At 35.5% G+C, this 16,933-nt stretch overlaps 1 protein-coding gene across 4 annotated transcripts in view; it reads right to left on the bottom strand.

Moving 5' to 3' along the window:
* Positions 1 to 16,933, bottom strand: part of LOC134669026 (zinc finger homeobox protein 4) — a 152,887-nt gene that overhangs the window by 68,475 nt on the left and 67,479 nt on the right. The gene's annotated exons all lie outside the window — the stretch shown is intronic.

Below are 16,933 nucleotides of genomic sequence, written 5' to 3'. Positions count from 1 at the left end.
ATACAATTTGTACATTTTCGGGTAGTTATAACATTTATTGGTTAACCAACCAAATACAAAACCGCCTGGATCAGTCACTGAACGACCTGACTTTAACCTACATTATTTGATCATGTAATGCTTTCATCTACCCTCAACTGGCTTCAGGAGCCATTTGAAGGTAGATTTTGTTTACTTTTATTTAAATACCAAAAGATACAGTATAGTAGGAATTATTAACGGTCTGATTCGAACTTTTACCATGGCTATCATTATCTTTCATATCTTTTTTTTTCATATGTATCTTTATCATATATCGTACCTTTAGCAATTTTTTTATGTACCTGTTTTTAAGCTCGAATTAGGCCGTAAAGATATCAAATGAACCGAGGTGTGAATAAATGTTTTATAATGTAACATAGGTACTTCACATAAAACCTTTTAAATGACCTCAGATTGTATGAAATGACTATACCTACACCGCATATGGCAAGAACCGTTTTACTTTTTCTTGACAATTAAGTTATTATCCTTTTATAGTTGATTTGATTAGTCTGTAACGGCAATCAAAGTAATCATATTATGCGTTGACTAACTATACAGTAAGGGCCAGTTTTTTTATTCAATTGCTTTATTAGTACGTGGCTTTACGTATGCAGTATGCAGGGGTGCTAAGCTAATAATTTTCCTGACTGTACGTATAAAATCTATTTTGCGTTGTTGTATTCCGTTAATGCATGCGTTCAAAGCTGCGTTTATCGCATAAAACATCCGCGCGTTTAAAAAATGGGCATTGCGAAACTTAAAACATTCTACCTACGTATAATTCGCAATAACAAAAAAAAAATAGGTATTACATATTAATATTTACGTCACGGCGAATTTAAGGAGCTATAAATTTTTGTCATTAAGATAATAATAAGAGCTGGTGTCGGGAACAGGATGCTATAATGCCTTTTGTTCGCAACCTCGCCTCATGCATACCAATCAACTTCTCTAAAAACCTACATACGAGTCGTTTTAATGTTTAATTATAGACATTTCTGCATTTGGAATCGTCATTTTTGCTGAAGTTAATTTTGCTGATACAAAAGTGGAAACTGATTAAGGGTCGGTTGCACCAAACTGTTTGTAAAGAGTTCGCTAAATTTTTATGTATGGAAAGTTTCACAGTAAAGCGCCGGGGGGGCGCGCCGGCTGAGGTTTAACTATCAGTCTGTCAAATGTGGTTGGTGCTACTGGCCAGTAGGTTTTCTATTTTGTTTCAGTACATTATCTAAAATCAAAAAAAAAATATCTACCTAACTAATATGAGATTGAGAAACAGTCAAAAGAAAACATAAAGAAAAATCAAAGCGACAAAAAAATACATTAGGTATAATACCTATTGCGCTTTCTTTTGCTGAATGTAACTAGACACTAAATGAGATTCAACATAAGACAATAGTATTTTAAACCTTAGAAACCTAATGATGATGTTGTTATTTTGAGTTTTACTACAAATTTTACAGCAGAGAGGTTAACAAAGTGTCAACAATATTAGAAAACTAGCAATTGTCAGCTCGTAACGTTTAAACGGTGTTGGCACCATTTAAGATTCACAGCCACGCTTGATAGTTTTGCGGAATATGACAGCTAGTCATTACATTACGTATATAACTGCGTACAAAAAGCTGGCAAAATATCAGAAGCCATGGCGAGGCGTGGAGAATGATAACGACCAGGGAAAGTCCCAGGCTGATTTATAGCTGTATTTGAACGGGGTTTTGATCACTTTATGATAGCGAAAACTACCTTCTTTACACATGTACTTCTCACCCAAGGTGCATCATGGATCACGAAAATTAAGAACTCTATGTTGAAAGGCATAAGAGCTAGTCGAACCTGGTTTAACAGCGGGAAAGCTGTGCGAAATGCAAATGGCTCGGATTAAGTCGAATGTAACGAAGTAAGATGGATTTTACATGAGCGTGACTGAAGATCGGATGGACTTCTTCATAACGGAAAGTGACGATTTGAGGAAATTGTGATGATGTCTTGATACTAGGTACTTGATTTCCCTGTGATGCCATGTTGAACGGCTTACCTACACCTACTATGTATGTTTCCTTATGGAACAAAACTTTGTATCAAATAATCTCGCTTCTCAGCAAGATTGTAGTGAATACCAATGTTTTAATAGATAGGTATTTACTAATAGAAAAGACATGAATATTTAATTTACTTACAGTTAATATGTGATGTCATTCATACAACCTACTAATAAATAGGCTGGAGAGTAAAGAACCCATTCAAAGTATCAAGACATGAGTCACTAAGTTAGACATTAAAATTTTACTAGCAAGCACCTGGAATTTAGCGACACGGCCATAATAAAAATAAGTTTATTTAAATAAAATGCAGCGCTTAGTATGCAACTGTGCGCGCGAATCTTTCCATTGTTTTCGCTAAATGACATCAAAGTTGTGTCGGCGAGTTGTATTTAGAATGTGAAATAATTCAGTATTCTTGGAAATATGCGCGGGCTTAGGGGTTAGGCGCTGTCCATTGTACACTAACGGTCATAAACACCTACACAGTTTTACACCTTATTTCATGGCATTAAAGGTGGATATGTGAATACATGTTTCTGATTATGAATGTATCTTCTTTGATTCGTTGAACTTAAGACAAACTTATTCATGCCATTTTGAACAGGCATTTTACTTTTTTTGACCCGTCGGTAAAACCTTGACGCAATGATAAAATGCTATAAGTAAATAAGTAGGTAAATAGATAAATATAAGAGTGCTTAAATTATTATTCTGTTTCTATTCTACAGCATTGCATATATTTATTAGATATTCAATCGTCAGTGGAATAGTAAATAATGTTAATATACTCTCGATCCGTACCTTAATGTAAATAAAGAATAATCTAGCTTATTCTAATATACGTTCCCATAAACAGAAGGCCATTCGTCGTCAACCTCGCGTTGAAAGTCTTGCCATATTTAGGAGGACCCAAGGTGCATTGTGGTTAAGATACTTAAGGCACGGACCCCATCCATCATTTATGACAATCAATTAAACGTATTAGAGTTAATAACAATCAATACCTACTTATACTTTTATGGGCAGCGAGTAGGTACATGAAACAAAAAGGTCAATTAAAATATGAAAAACATGGTAGTTAAGATCAAGTAAAGCTTTTAGGGTTACGTTCCAAGTCTTGTGCGATTGCAGTAGGTTCACAGATGATATGCAAAGTTATTACGGTAATATCCGGTAATTTAACAGAATAATTAACAGCAAACATTGACAATTCATCTTACACTTCTTGTTTGAAAAGGTACAGTCAGCAGAAATAGTTGCTAAGCGGGCGAAGTCTTAGGTGTTCAAAATGATCTTGACGCGACTTTATTGTTAAAAGTATAAGAGCGAGTCAAGGTACTTTTGAACACCTCGCCCGCTTAGCGACTTCTGCTGCTGACTGTACCTAACTAACTATCTAGAAAAGACTAGGTAAAAAGCCAGTGTCAAATAATAATCGTTAACTATATTTGTAAAATTGGGGCAATAGAACGCCAAGGTAAGGAAATATGTAGCTACCTTCTTTTAATATTTAATAAGGAAGTTTTAAGTTGGAATTCGTACTACGCAGCATCTTATTTTTCACATTAAAGGTAATATAATCTTTATGAGTCGGGTAATCAATTAAACTTCAAACGTTTCTAAGGATAAAGAATTCTACTTTGCGAATAGAATTCAATTACTGGGACATATAAACTTTTCCCATTAAGGGGTTACACGTGAACAATCATGAAACTTTTATCAGCGGGTGTTTACGTGATTTTGCGGATTTATACAGGCCACAAGGCCGTATGGTAATAGCACTGAAGGTTCTTCAGGAACTGTTTATTATTTATCAGATTACGTGAAAATCAGACAGTGTCACGTTGCTCGACAAAAACTATAAAAAAAAACGCGACGCGACGGAAAATAAAGTATAAAAAGTTTGTTATGTATTCAGAGGCGATGAAGTGGGTTCCTTCTGAGGAGATTAATATTGGTCAAGCATCGAATCATCGCGAACATTCTTTTAGAAAAATAGTGTACTGATTTGGAATTTATCTACAAACTTTATTTATTCAACTATTTTAAAACATTCTTTTTTTTGGGCAGTCGTGTAAAAACAATTAATGGCTTCTATTTTGTGGTTAGCATACGACATATGCGGCTCGAAGGACCAAAATGATAGATTTTCGTGGACTTTAGAATTTGGAGGAATAGTTACTTTACTTGCTGATTTGGTATGGGTCCGATTCGGATTATGAAATAGACATCTATTAGACATCTTTTAGACATCACCAAGATACGATAACGATGTGTTTAAGATCTAACCTGTCAAATTTGACATTTGCGCGATTCTGAAGATACTCTTGAACGATTTCCACAGGATATGACTTAGAGATCTAATTCACATCTAATTGATATCTTACTCTATCTAACGTAAAAGTGACATTAGTTGCCCGAATTGCACTGCAAAAGAGAACTAGTTGATATCTAAACTATAACGTATCTAGAATGGATCTAGAACGTGTCGACTCTTGTGAATATCTTGAAGTTCGAATACAGCATTACGTTTCATTAATAAGTTAGATTAGGCGGAACCTTAAAATATCAGGGCGATATTAAAATAAGCGAGACACGGCGCAGTCGCACTGTTTGGGCTACAGTCACGTACTCTCGTAATGACAAATTCTCGACCATTGTTATTGTCGCTTGACGATTTTTTCCAACGTTCTCATTTTGAGTAACAATGTGAACGTGCCAATAGCACATTTTACTGGAATTAATTATGCAAAAAATCACCCGTTGAGGTTATTGCGTTTGTATATTAACACCTCAAATGAACGGGAACGTCGTGGAATTATTTTTATTGAATATTTTATATCACGGCCACAACTTGCTTAAAAAACCAAAAGTGTACATTTAAATTGACGGGATGTTTACAAAAACAACATAACTGCTTAGAGCGGCTGACACTTTTTTAAGAACTTTGTCAATCGTTTCAGGCACCACACTGAGAGAAAAATCATCACCAGGAATTAAAAAACAGTTCTGTACTGGGAGAAAAAATGAAGTTTTAGTAATAATTATGGACGTCTCACTATTTATGTAAAGTTTATTTATTTCTACAAACAGCTCAGTAATCCCAAATATAATTTCAACAAACAGATAATAGAAATTGCAAGAACTAATAGACATTGCAAAAGTCAATTTGTTCCTATTAGTTAACTCTCCTTGTCCCCGGATTAAGTTTATTTTTGTAATTGTAAGTGTGTTTTTGTTGTACTTTTCTCTCAGTGCAGTGTAGTCAGTAATGTTGTTTTTGTATACATCCCTTCAATTGCAACACCTTAGATTCATTTCTTTAAGTTTAACGGTGATTCTTGGGAATTCGATTATTAATCTCCTTGTCTAGATTTTTTTATAAGTACCTACCTAATGTTAATTTTAGTACTTGTATGCTATACGCGCACTATGCACAATACTAAATACCAAAGTGTACATGAATAAACAGACTGTCAATCGATATAACGAGAACTGATTTTAGGTGTCAGTACTTAGAATAAAGCCTAGAAAGTGAGTTCCATCAGCAACCGTGGTAAAGCCATTTACCTAAACTGTAATATTTTCCCACAGTTTCCATACATGGGCACAGAATAAATAATAGTACTAGGTACAGAAGACTCACTCTCTAACAAAACGCGTCTGTCACGATCAGCACAGATATGGCCGCTAGGTGGCGACAGCGCCACGCGCGGCTTATGGCAAACCCCAAAATTGGGGTCGAGCGGATGTACTTTTAGCTACCTGTAGCAAAGCGGCGAAATCGCGGAGTGAGCCACGCCTGACATGGGCAATTGGCCATATCGCTCTTTCACCTGATTATTGTAATAGCGATAGAGATGAGGATAGTATTGGCTTTACTTACGTATAGTTCAACTTGGTGGACCTAAGTTTCTAGATTTTAGTATTCTTCATGTGAGGAGACCTATTGGTCTAGCTAAGTCTTTTTAGAACTCTAAGCGCGTATCGAGTACGCATGTCGATTTTGATTCATATTCTATTTAACCATTGCATGGTGCGAACTCTTTATGAGCACTCGTCGGTCATACTAATCAATATCAAACTTCTTAAAGAATTCTTATTTGAACCTTAGAAATAGGAATTTAATGTGTTCAAAATGCAAATAGCGCCATTTACATTACATGGAATACCTACATAGAAGTAAGTACTTCATAAACAATTAGTTCGTAGCAGCGAATCTTTCACACTTCTAGTGAAAAACTATTAAATAGGTAGGTACCTAGGTACTTATTAAATAATAGGTAACTCTATCGATGAATCCCGGTGCGATATGTAGGTATCTACTCGCATACACTGTAAATATTTTGTTATCAGTTTGGCTTCGTTTCAGGTGATTGAATCTGATAGCCAAGGGAGTTTTGTTCAATATTTTTATTTTTAATAGTTAATCAAGAATGTGACTCGTATTAAAAATAAAGACTTTCATTTGTCACCTTACGACCTCACAGATAGCAGTTTTAGCTTACCAAGTTTATATCTTCAGGTCAGAAGAGAAATCTGTTATCAAGCGGTCGGCCCAGATGCACCAATGCGTGTAATTGGCCAAAGACACCACAATTAAACGTTTGACGCAACGTTTATTAGCCGAGAGGCGTACGGCAATTAGAGACATGAGGCCGCCATTGTTCTTACATAGTGAATAGCTCAGTAGGTTTGACTTGATGTGAAAACAGCAGAGATTAAAATAAAATTAAATGTTTGGGGATTAGGGATAATCTTGCATCAATCAATCATCAATCTAAGCAAAACTTGTATTTTGCGCATATAGATAAATATATATGCCCAAAAATATAACATCTATAACTCAGGAACAAATAAGTGACAACAGTCGGTACCTGCAAAATACTTGAGTTGAGACTGGCAAAAAGAATAGTTATTTGTTTTACAAGGGGGCAAAGTTGTTGTTTAACCGCTCGTGCTAATATTGATACCCGAGCAAGGGAAAGATTCCAATATTGAACCACGAGCGTAGCGAGTGGTTCGAAAAATGGAATCTTGAGCGTTGCGAGGGTTTCAAAGCACGAGGGTTAAACAAAATTTGCCCCCGAGTGAAACACAAAATTTTTCACCACACCAACCCGAAGCAAATATTAAATGAAAATATCAAACAAAATCGAACCAAATCAAATCCAAATGAATGTTATTAAATATTTATCATCCAAAATCATCATTTAAAAGTCAATTCTACCAGCAAACATAAGAAACCAACTCAAAATTTGCATTTGATTACTTTGTCTCACATGTGAATAAAATGCAACTTTGCTATCAGTTTTTGAAGTGCAAAGTAAGCCTTTCCGAGCTGGTGTGGTGAAATAGTACATTATTGTCGAGGCTCGGAAGTAGCTACTTGCAGGCTGAGGATTCGTTTTAAACGGACGACCTTGGGAGTCCGTTTAATTGAATCCGAAGCCAGCAAGTAGCCTTCCAGCCGAGTCATATATAGTGCTTTTCTCAAAAATGGTGCAAGAAATATGAATATCATAGATATATTTTACAAAACCAACGTTCTTACGTATATATTTTCACAGAACAAAGTCCTTGCCGCCTTTTTATTTTTTTAGTAAAAAAATAGAAGTGTATTTTTCTGCCGAAAATACGCCAACCTATTTGAGACAACTAAATAGTCGCGGTACTAATCATCTGTTTGGCTGTTTAATGGGCCTGTGCCTTCATTTAATATGGCCATATCAAATTTTAAAAAGTTTGGAACTCGACAAATAATGGAATTTGTATGCAACATTGCAGTCCCAAAAGCGAGACTGCAATGTTTTTAACTTTTTAATTTTTGAGTGACCATAAACTACGCGCTTCGCGACCTATTTTTTAGACGGCAAAGTCGACCTTGCCGTCCATTTTTGAGAAAAAGATTTTTCATATCACTTACTGTTGGACAAACCTGGGTTAGGTCTTTTTATTGCAAAAATCTACATACCCACCTGTACTCGTACCTAATCTTTCAGAAGAGGACGTTGTCAAATTCTTTTACACCTATATATAACTTTTGCATGTTGTGTATGAAAACCACAGGAACCATAAGTTGACACTGTTATTGACTATTTTTAAACTTTATTGCACCGTGATAAGGTCTCCCAACGGTCAGAGTGTGTTGCTGTTACTGACGTTCCCTGCACGTGTTGCGTTACCTACGTGTGTACAATTTAATTTAACAACACTACACAACCCACTGTATACTACAACCGTGCGTCGGCAGGTAATGAGAAGTCTAAGAGTATTAATTACCGCGTCACGGGGTCATTATGGTCCTCATTAACTGTAATGCCTGTGTAAACAATACGCCGCAGAGGGAACCACGCCACACTGCCTTCCATCCTAACCTCAACTAACCCTCCAAACGCCACTGGCTCCTGTAAGCGCCACTTTGCCATAAAGTGCACCTACCATGGCAATGTTAAATATCACAAACCGCTTTTGTCCGTTTTCGAAAGTGAAACTTGCTAAATGTACAATTACAGTCTACGGTTTGTCATTTCGACGATTATTGTAGCATTGTACGGAGTGATAATAATAGTGTTGTCGTTACTTTGATATGGAGCATGTGAAAAGGGGTCTTAGTATCTGTAGGGAAGAGACCAAGCGTATCACGACAGGAAATTAATGGTTAACGTATTCGCCAAAAATGTATATTTTAGGTTTATTTTTAAATTATGTTTAAATTTAAACAGTCTAAACGGAAGGCAACTTGTACTGGATGATTGTGAAATAGGTAGGTATTGTCTTAATAATTAGTTGCACAGATAGTTTATGCGACAGTAAGTGGCAGTTTGCATTGTTTGGCGCAGTCATCGTGCTGAATAGACAGTGCATTAGCATGATGCAAATGCAGCCAGTTTAGTGTTACACTACTTACTGGCTGAAATAGGAACCAGTCGCCCGCGCGTGTATAGGAACCAACATTTAACCCTCAAAACCCTCCTATCGACGATTAGACTACCGAAACAAAAATAGTAATACGGTCGAAAATACAATTAAAATATGGTATCAATCTCTAATCTATGCCGTTCCACCAATAGGTATAGTCGTATAAGAGCAATCGAGAAATTTGTTTGCATCACCATGCTCATGCCAAATTGCAAACTATGTACCTACTCGTTAATATGTCGCTAACGCACCAAAATCAATGTGTCATTGTAGCACATTTGAGGCTAGACCCACAGTTCACAGGTCGAGATCGTCAGTTACCCGAAGTGTATACCACCAGATTCATCCAAAAGTCGTATGAACCTTTAAAATTCGTATAGAGTTACGACTTTTTCAATTTGGCAGTATTGCATAAGATTGCGGCGTGGTCGTGCGCGAGAGCATCCCTAGGTAATTAATAGGTTCGTGAATACTTAGAGCGCCCTAGACTTATGTATTTTGATAAAGGTGAGTTTGACTAACGTATTCTAATTTATGGTGTTTCTTATGGAAACTTAAGCTCAATGAATCCAGCATTCACAAATTAATAGAAAGGTTTCTTTAAAAAGCAAAACAAAGTTTGAGCATGAATGCATAATTATAGGCTGCCGGTTTAAATTAATAGGTACCTACTTATTTAAAAATTGGTCAGCAAAATGTAACTAACTACCTATTTAGGCGCTTCGTTATAATAAGTGCCTGGTTACCTATTTTATCTTTAGTATAATATATTTCACGTAATGTTAGAAAAAATGCGTTATTGAATAAACTTTGAAATGTGTTAAAAATCAAAAGGCAGGTTATTTGTAATAGTCGATGAACAAATGTTGGTCAGTTTGAGGAGTCGTTGAACAATGCTATTTTAAATCACTTTCATTTTTAAATCACACACACACACAAAACAACAAGTTTCATCGAGTGTGAGTGAAGTAAATACTTAAATAAATTCAAATTATACGTAGACCGGTAAATTGTAGTTATAACATTTTTAATAAAAGCGCTGAAATTTGGTAAATATGCGTTATTAATATGTTCAGTATACTCAATTTGAATTCAGCAAAATTGTTTGAAATGAAACATCTTTGTAATTTAATTAATACACTATAAGGACCCCTCCTTAGTAGCCGATAAAAAATGACGGAAGTAGGTATTCTTATTACAATGAAATATTTTAATTCAGAGAACTCAAATATTCTTTCATTTGTTGATGGGATACTGTGGGAATAACGGATAGTAAAAAAAATATTATGTCCACTCCTTCATTATCAAAGTTACCCATCGTAAAAAAATGTAATTGTTTCGTACACAAAAGTTTCTATAAGGATTCCTTATTATTATTAAAACACAATCAAGTTTAATTAAAACTAAAGTTAAGTCGCATTTCGAGGGTTACCCCTGCTTACACAAAGGGCCTTTTCCGAAAGGATTGTGGAGTCAGTTAAGCTCTTTCGTGACCATGAAATATTGAAGAGGTCATGAATAGAAAAGTCCGAGGGGGGCACTTGGTTTTGATACACTTCTCCAGTGTCCCGTTGCCAAATGAATAGAATCAAAGAAACTGGTTCTTAGGATAAAGGACCCTCATAATGAGGCCAGCATATTGTGCTAAGGACCCTTAAAATAAAGTCCGATCTTGCAATATGTTACTTTCAAAGAGTCTGGTTAAGCGTTACTTTGAGTGCTCGTTATTTGCTTAATTTAAGATCTGATAAAAGATTAGGGTTTAACGTCACATGGGAACGAAATGGAAAAATATGATATAATTTTTTTTCCTGATTACTTTAAAAAATACACATACCTACCTAGGTACCTACTCGTACATTTCTATTCTGTTTAATGATCACAAAAATGCTAGGACATTTTTATTAGGAGGAGAGAAATCATATAATTTCCTCTAAGTTTTGTTCTTTTAATTACTATTCTACAAGTGTTATTTGTAATTTAAATTGCTTGCAAGATTCAGAGACGTAAGCTGTAGAGTATGAAATAAATAAACGAAATGACAACAAGTAAGTTTAATAAGTACCTACTCTCGGGATTCTCAATGCCCTTTACCTTTTTACTGTTACATAATAATTATTATGCTTGGTGAGGCAGTAATGCTGCTGGCGTATGCGATACCGCATGATAGAGGTTTATCAAAGCTATCACTGCACTGACTATGACATAACAAAGTGTGAGGATGCCACTATGCCACTATAGACGTCATATTTTTAGTTTATTTTCCAGTGGCACAAACATACTTTGTCACTGCATTTAAAGTCTTGGTCTGACTGTACCTACACCACATCCCGACGTATGTACTTATTTGAAACATATATTTATTAGTAGCGTTTTTATCGTTTATTAAGTAAGTACAATCAGCTGCAGAAAGAGGTGATCCCCTCTTTATTTGAAACACGATTTCCAATGACCGAAATCGGCAAATGAGCACCCGATCTGTTCCCACCGCCGTCGGATCCACTCACGCGCATCCTGCTGGACTTCCTTATTGTATTAACTGCTCAATGCGATAACAATCCCGGCCCAATCTGGACTATTTAGCGCGCGCTCAATTAGGACGGATATGCGGGCCCCTGCTGGTGCCGGGCGCGTAAAACGACGCTTGCGCATCTTATCGTGATATTACTGCATGTTCCTTTTACGCTTTCGCTAAAGAAATTATTATAATTATAATTCAGCCTAAATACGTCCCAACTGCTGGGCACAGGTAGGGTGTTACCAGATGACAGGAATTTTCCTGACATGTCAGGAATTTTGGCCTTTTGTCAGGAATGGGGACGGAACACGAAAATGTCAGGAATTTTACGAATTGATAGACTTTTTTTATGAAGTATCTTCTTATTTACGTAATTAATCAAACTTGAATTAATAAACGCGGCAATTGGCTCAATCGGGAGGCCATCGCTAATGGCTAAAATATCATATCCACTCGGCCATCACCACTCCACAGAAATGATAGTTGTCTAAAATTAAAAATATACTAACGAAAAACGAAACTAACGAAAAAATATACGTAAGGAAATATACACATACCTACACTGTACATAATGACATCTTAATTGATCTTGTGCATTCAGATGCACACTACTCTCTACTATATAATATAAACTTAATGTTAAATACTTAATACCTATGTAAAAAGCTATACCTAGAAGCAAGTGTTACTTGGGAATGAGATGGTGGTTAACTGGCGAGCAACATTTTAGTGGCCCAGTAGAGCGCACTGATTCTCGGTTCTATTAGTGACAAGACTCAACAATGATTTATTTTGTAACTACTTATTAATTTTGCTGACATTTACGCTGTTTATTTCAAATGGTTATTATTTCTGAGAAATAAATAATAAATAAATAAATATTATAGGACATTCTTACACAGATTGACTAAGTCCCACAGTAAGCTCAAGAAGGCTTGTATTATGGGTATTCAGACAACGATATATATAATATATAAATATGTACTTAAATACATAGAAAACAACCATGACTCAGGAACAAATATCTGTGTCATCACACGAATAAATGCCCTTACTGGGATTCGAACCCAGGACCATCGGCTTCACAGGCAGGCTCACTACTCAAGTACTCACTAGGCCAGACTGGTCGACAATCTAAATTAATCAGATAAGGGAAAATCAGACAATCGGGAGTTTCTGTTTTTCAGATTAAATAACTATTGGGACGTAGTATTGAAACTATAATATTTTTTATTTATTTTTTATTGATGCAGACAGAAAGTTCTAGAAATAGAACATCCACACGTGCAGACTCACGTGTATGTTCTATTTCTAGTGCAGACTCTTTACATATAGAAATATTGAAATATAAATTGATTCAGGAATTTGTAAGACTTTATGTTTGTGAAGTTACACGTGATGTGCCATTCACGTGTCACGACACATGGACGTGATTCATGAAAAATTCCAAAATATAAAATTCAAAACCGTACTTTTAATATTTATAACAATTTTCAGTAACCAAAGGGAAGGTGGAATTTTCCGTGACGAAGGTAGGTATACCCTGTTGCGCAAATAGCTCGGTCAGTCATAAATATATCTCACAGTCAAATCTATAAGGTAATTTGTGATGATTTTGTACGTCATTTATTATGCAAGGAATATAAAGTTTCAGGCTGAATCGATTATTACGCGCGGCAGCTGCAATTCAAGATCTGACTCTCAAAGTGGACTCGCTGTGGACCAAAGCCAGGCGCTCTGTATTCATTATTATAAATCAAATATGGAAGGCGACTTGTATGTGCTCAATATGCACGTAACTTTGCGTTATCCATAAAATTAGCATCGCAAGTGCGGTACTCCACATCGAACAATCTGGGTGCTTAATAGCCCTCTAACGTTCTCAAATGTATAATTAAGTATTCATTTGGACATATTGGGATCACTGGAAAAGTTCCATTGCATCGCGTGTCGTTCTGTCGTCATCGGGGTGTTTACGCATTGCTTCTGATGTTCACTTATCCATTTATTACGTTCAATGATCCTCTTCGCGTATAAATGGTTATTTAATAGGTAGGTTCTTTGGATTAAACCTTTCTAGACGAGATACAGTCACGAGCTAGGTGTTAAATTTGAGGAGATGTTTCCCGTAGCTTCCGTTAGCGTAGAAAACTAGCGTAGGTAGTAATAACAGGCGTGGCTCACTCCGCGATTTCGTCGCTTTGCTACAGGTAGCTAAAAGTACATCCGTTCGACCCCAATTTTGGGGTTTGCCATAGGCCGCGCGTGGCGCTGTCGCCACCTAGCGGCCATATCTGTGCTTATCGTGACAGACGCGTTTTGTTAGCGAGTAAGTGTTCTGTACCTAGTACTATTATTTATTCTGTGGTAATAGGTAGGATAAAAAAGTGTAAGTATGTAATGTAAACGACAGTCGACGTAAAGATATGTTTAATCTTTTGCAAAAAAAAGATCCGGTAACGACTGCTTTTTTCCTTCCAAAGTACATGCCCATTTATAATTTTTCATACCAATATAAAGCATAGGTACGAATAACAGAGAATTCTATCATGCCCTACGTTTTTCAGTAGATACTGAAGTTAGTAAAAACAGAACGCTTATTTGCGTTATTTGTACTTTAGGTGTCTGCAGACGCCGTTAAAAACAAGCATAAACATTTTAGGTTTATAAACGTACCTACCTGGAGTATTCTAATTAAAAGACTCTGAATAAGATTGAGTAGTAGAGAACGCCGCCCAATATTTTTATTAAAATTCCCCTAATATAGCAGAAAACTAAGTAGCTACTTACCTGAGTGTAAAATCGACGTCTCAGGTATTAGCGGTAAGCAATCAGCAAAGCCTGCGCGCATGCCGGCACTAATGAAAATACGCGGCACGGGCGACCACGACCTCACCTCGTCTATCCTCGGCTTTACCTTCTTGAGGATGATTCTTATTTAACTATATGTTGTTGATGTCATTAGGTATCTCACGCGCATCAAAAGTGCGAGCAAGATATCTTATGACACGGCTCTTGGATACCTTTCACCTACACCTATTTTATCATGAGCAGCAGAACAAGATCAAAATTTTATGAAATATTTATATAGCATAGACTATCTAATTGTAAGTACCGAGCTTTCGAGATTTGAATATTGAGCTCTTTAGTTAAAACTACTTAAGTGCGCAATAGAATGTACGAGAGGTTTATTTTTGCTTTTTGTTAAATAGGAAAATTTGAATTGAATGATTTGTAAGTGAATCTGCAGCACAAAATCCATACATACATGACATGTAAAATTTGTAATTTTATGAATACACATAAAACTAGAAAAATCTTAAATGGGTACCAATTTTATTTTGACGAGATATTGGCATGGCTCTGTGGCGGTTTGATCATTTTTAAGGTAGCCTATCTATATATGCAAGAAAATAATATAGTTGACGTTTTATTGAAGAATTTGAAAAACAAGTGTATAATGCGTCAATGTTGCCGAGGCAAAAGTGGATTTATAATGATTACGGTCTAGTCTCAGCGGATCCTTAGTTAAGAAGCGATTAAAATAATAATCGTTGGTTAACTCAGTTATGAGGCAACATCTTCCTGGTTAGTAAGTGCCTTTAATGAATAGGTGTCGCTGTGGTTGACTAGTGTTGCGACTTGATTATTCATTTTTAACGCACGACAGAACTTGGACAATTTCTATTGTTAGCGAATGAATATTCCCGTTTATTTGGAAATTTTTGTAATTTCTGTAACTAATTTGTCACGTATATCTACATCAATGGTGGAGTTATGTTTTAATTTTAATTAATAGAGGAAGCGTAATTTTTCCATTTTTTCCTTCAATATAAAATTTGGAATATCGCTCGCAGACGTATCTGCATGTTTAAAAAATAAAAAATTGATTTAATAGAGGAAGCTGTGTAAAGTATTGTAAATATTGTGATTTGGTTCTAATTAATTTTTAGCACGACGGAAAATAGACATTATGGCAGTTTATTTTATTATTTATGAATTATTATCGCAGTTTATGATTTATGATCAAAACGGATTTATCGATTTTGTTGAGGTTGTAGATATATAAGTAAGTAGTGAACAACTTTTGAAAAAGCGAAGAAGGTACTAAGGTATTGAAAATGTACCTAATTATTCAGTGGAACCTGCTATAAATAAATGTAAACAAAAGTTCTTGGATTCATAATTTAAAGTGATTAAGATCTAGATTCTAGCTAAACTTTATTATTTTTTTGGGGAATCGAGTCAGCCATCAAATTGCTAGTTAATTAAAACCTAAATTGTTATTTTGGTTTTGGTTATATTTAATTCTAATATTACAAAAAAAACAATGTAGGTTTTATCAATAGTTCCTTAAATAGGGATAATATTCGTGAGTGAGTAGGATACACTTTTTATCCTTCTTTGATCATTCACTCAGATGGAGATGGATAGTTGTAAATCCCCAATACAAAGCTAAAGCCAAAAGTAAAAATGAACTAAATAAAGGCCTGTTTACGCTGTTTAGAGCGAGAAAGAATGATGATATATGTAATTATTTGCTACTATTTAAACGCAAATAGCAAATGTATGAAGACACACTTAACTGTAATCAATGTGTCACGCCCTAATACAAGAAAGTGAACATCTCTCGAAACATTTAATTATTAAATTTGCAAATGTTGCGGTTAACAAGGTCAAATAACACTTACCTACCTATAAATCCTTTAGGGTGTATTTTATTACATTTTAACAATTATTTAAAATAAGGGATAAGGCTCCTCCAACATTAGTGCTGTTTTTATTCCATCACTATCCTAGGTGTTCTTTTTTTGTAAAATGTGCTAATTCTTTTCAACATTTCTTGGTGATAGTACAGATATTAGTAACTACATAGTTAGGAACATGTTGAACTTTTAAATTTTAAGAATAATTTATAATAACGGATGAGGTTCCTCCAACACTAGTGCTGTTTATGTTCCATCACTATACTAGGTGTTCTTTTTTTTGTAAAATGCGCGGATTGTTTTTCATGGTGAAATACAGATACAAGTACATACTTAGTTAGTAACATGTTGAACTTATTTGCGGCGTGACTACTCTACTATATTTATACTAGGTACTTATAATATGTTTGGTGAGAATACAAACGTCATTTAGCGTTGTTTTGATGAAGGACCTGTCATAGCAATCCTTTCTCCATCAGATGAGCCTTATAGTTACACTTTGTCGCCATCATCGTGTACTGAAGTTTTTTAGCGTCAATTAAGTAGGTACGGTTAGCAGCGCAAATGAGCCGACCACTAAACGAGGAACTGATGTCGTCGCGTCACAAATCAATTTTACAAATTGAAACATGGCTCCGTGCACAATGGACGATCTTAGGATTCCGTGTAATGTAGAGTGAATGAGTAATTTGCCTTTAATATAAATCATTTCTCAG

The sequence above is a fragment of the Cydia fagiglandana genome, chromosome 11 (assembly GCF_963556715.1).
Source record: "Cydia fagiglandana chromosome 11, ilCydFagi1.1, whole genome shotgun sequence".
Lineage (NCBI taxonomy): Eukaryota > Metazoa > Arthropoda > Insecta > Lepidoptera > Tortricidae > Cydia > Cydia fagiglandana.
This window is presented reverse-complemented; position numbering and strand designations above follow the sequence as displayed.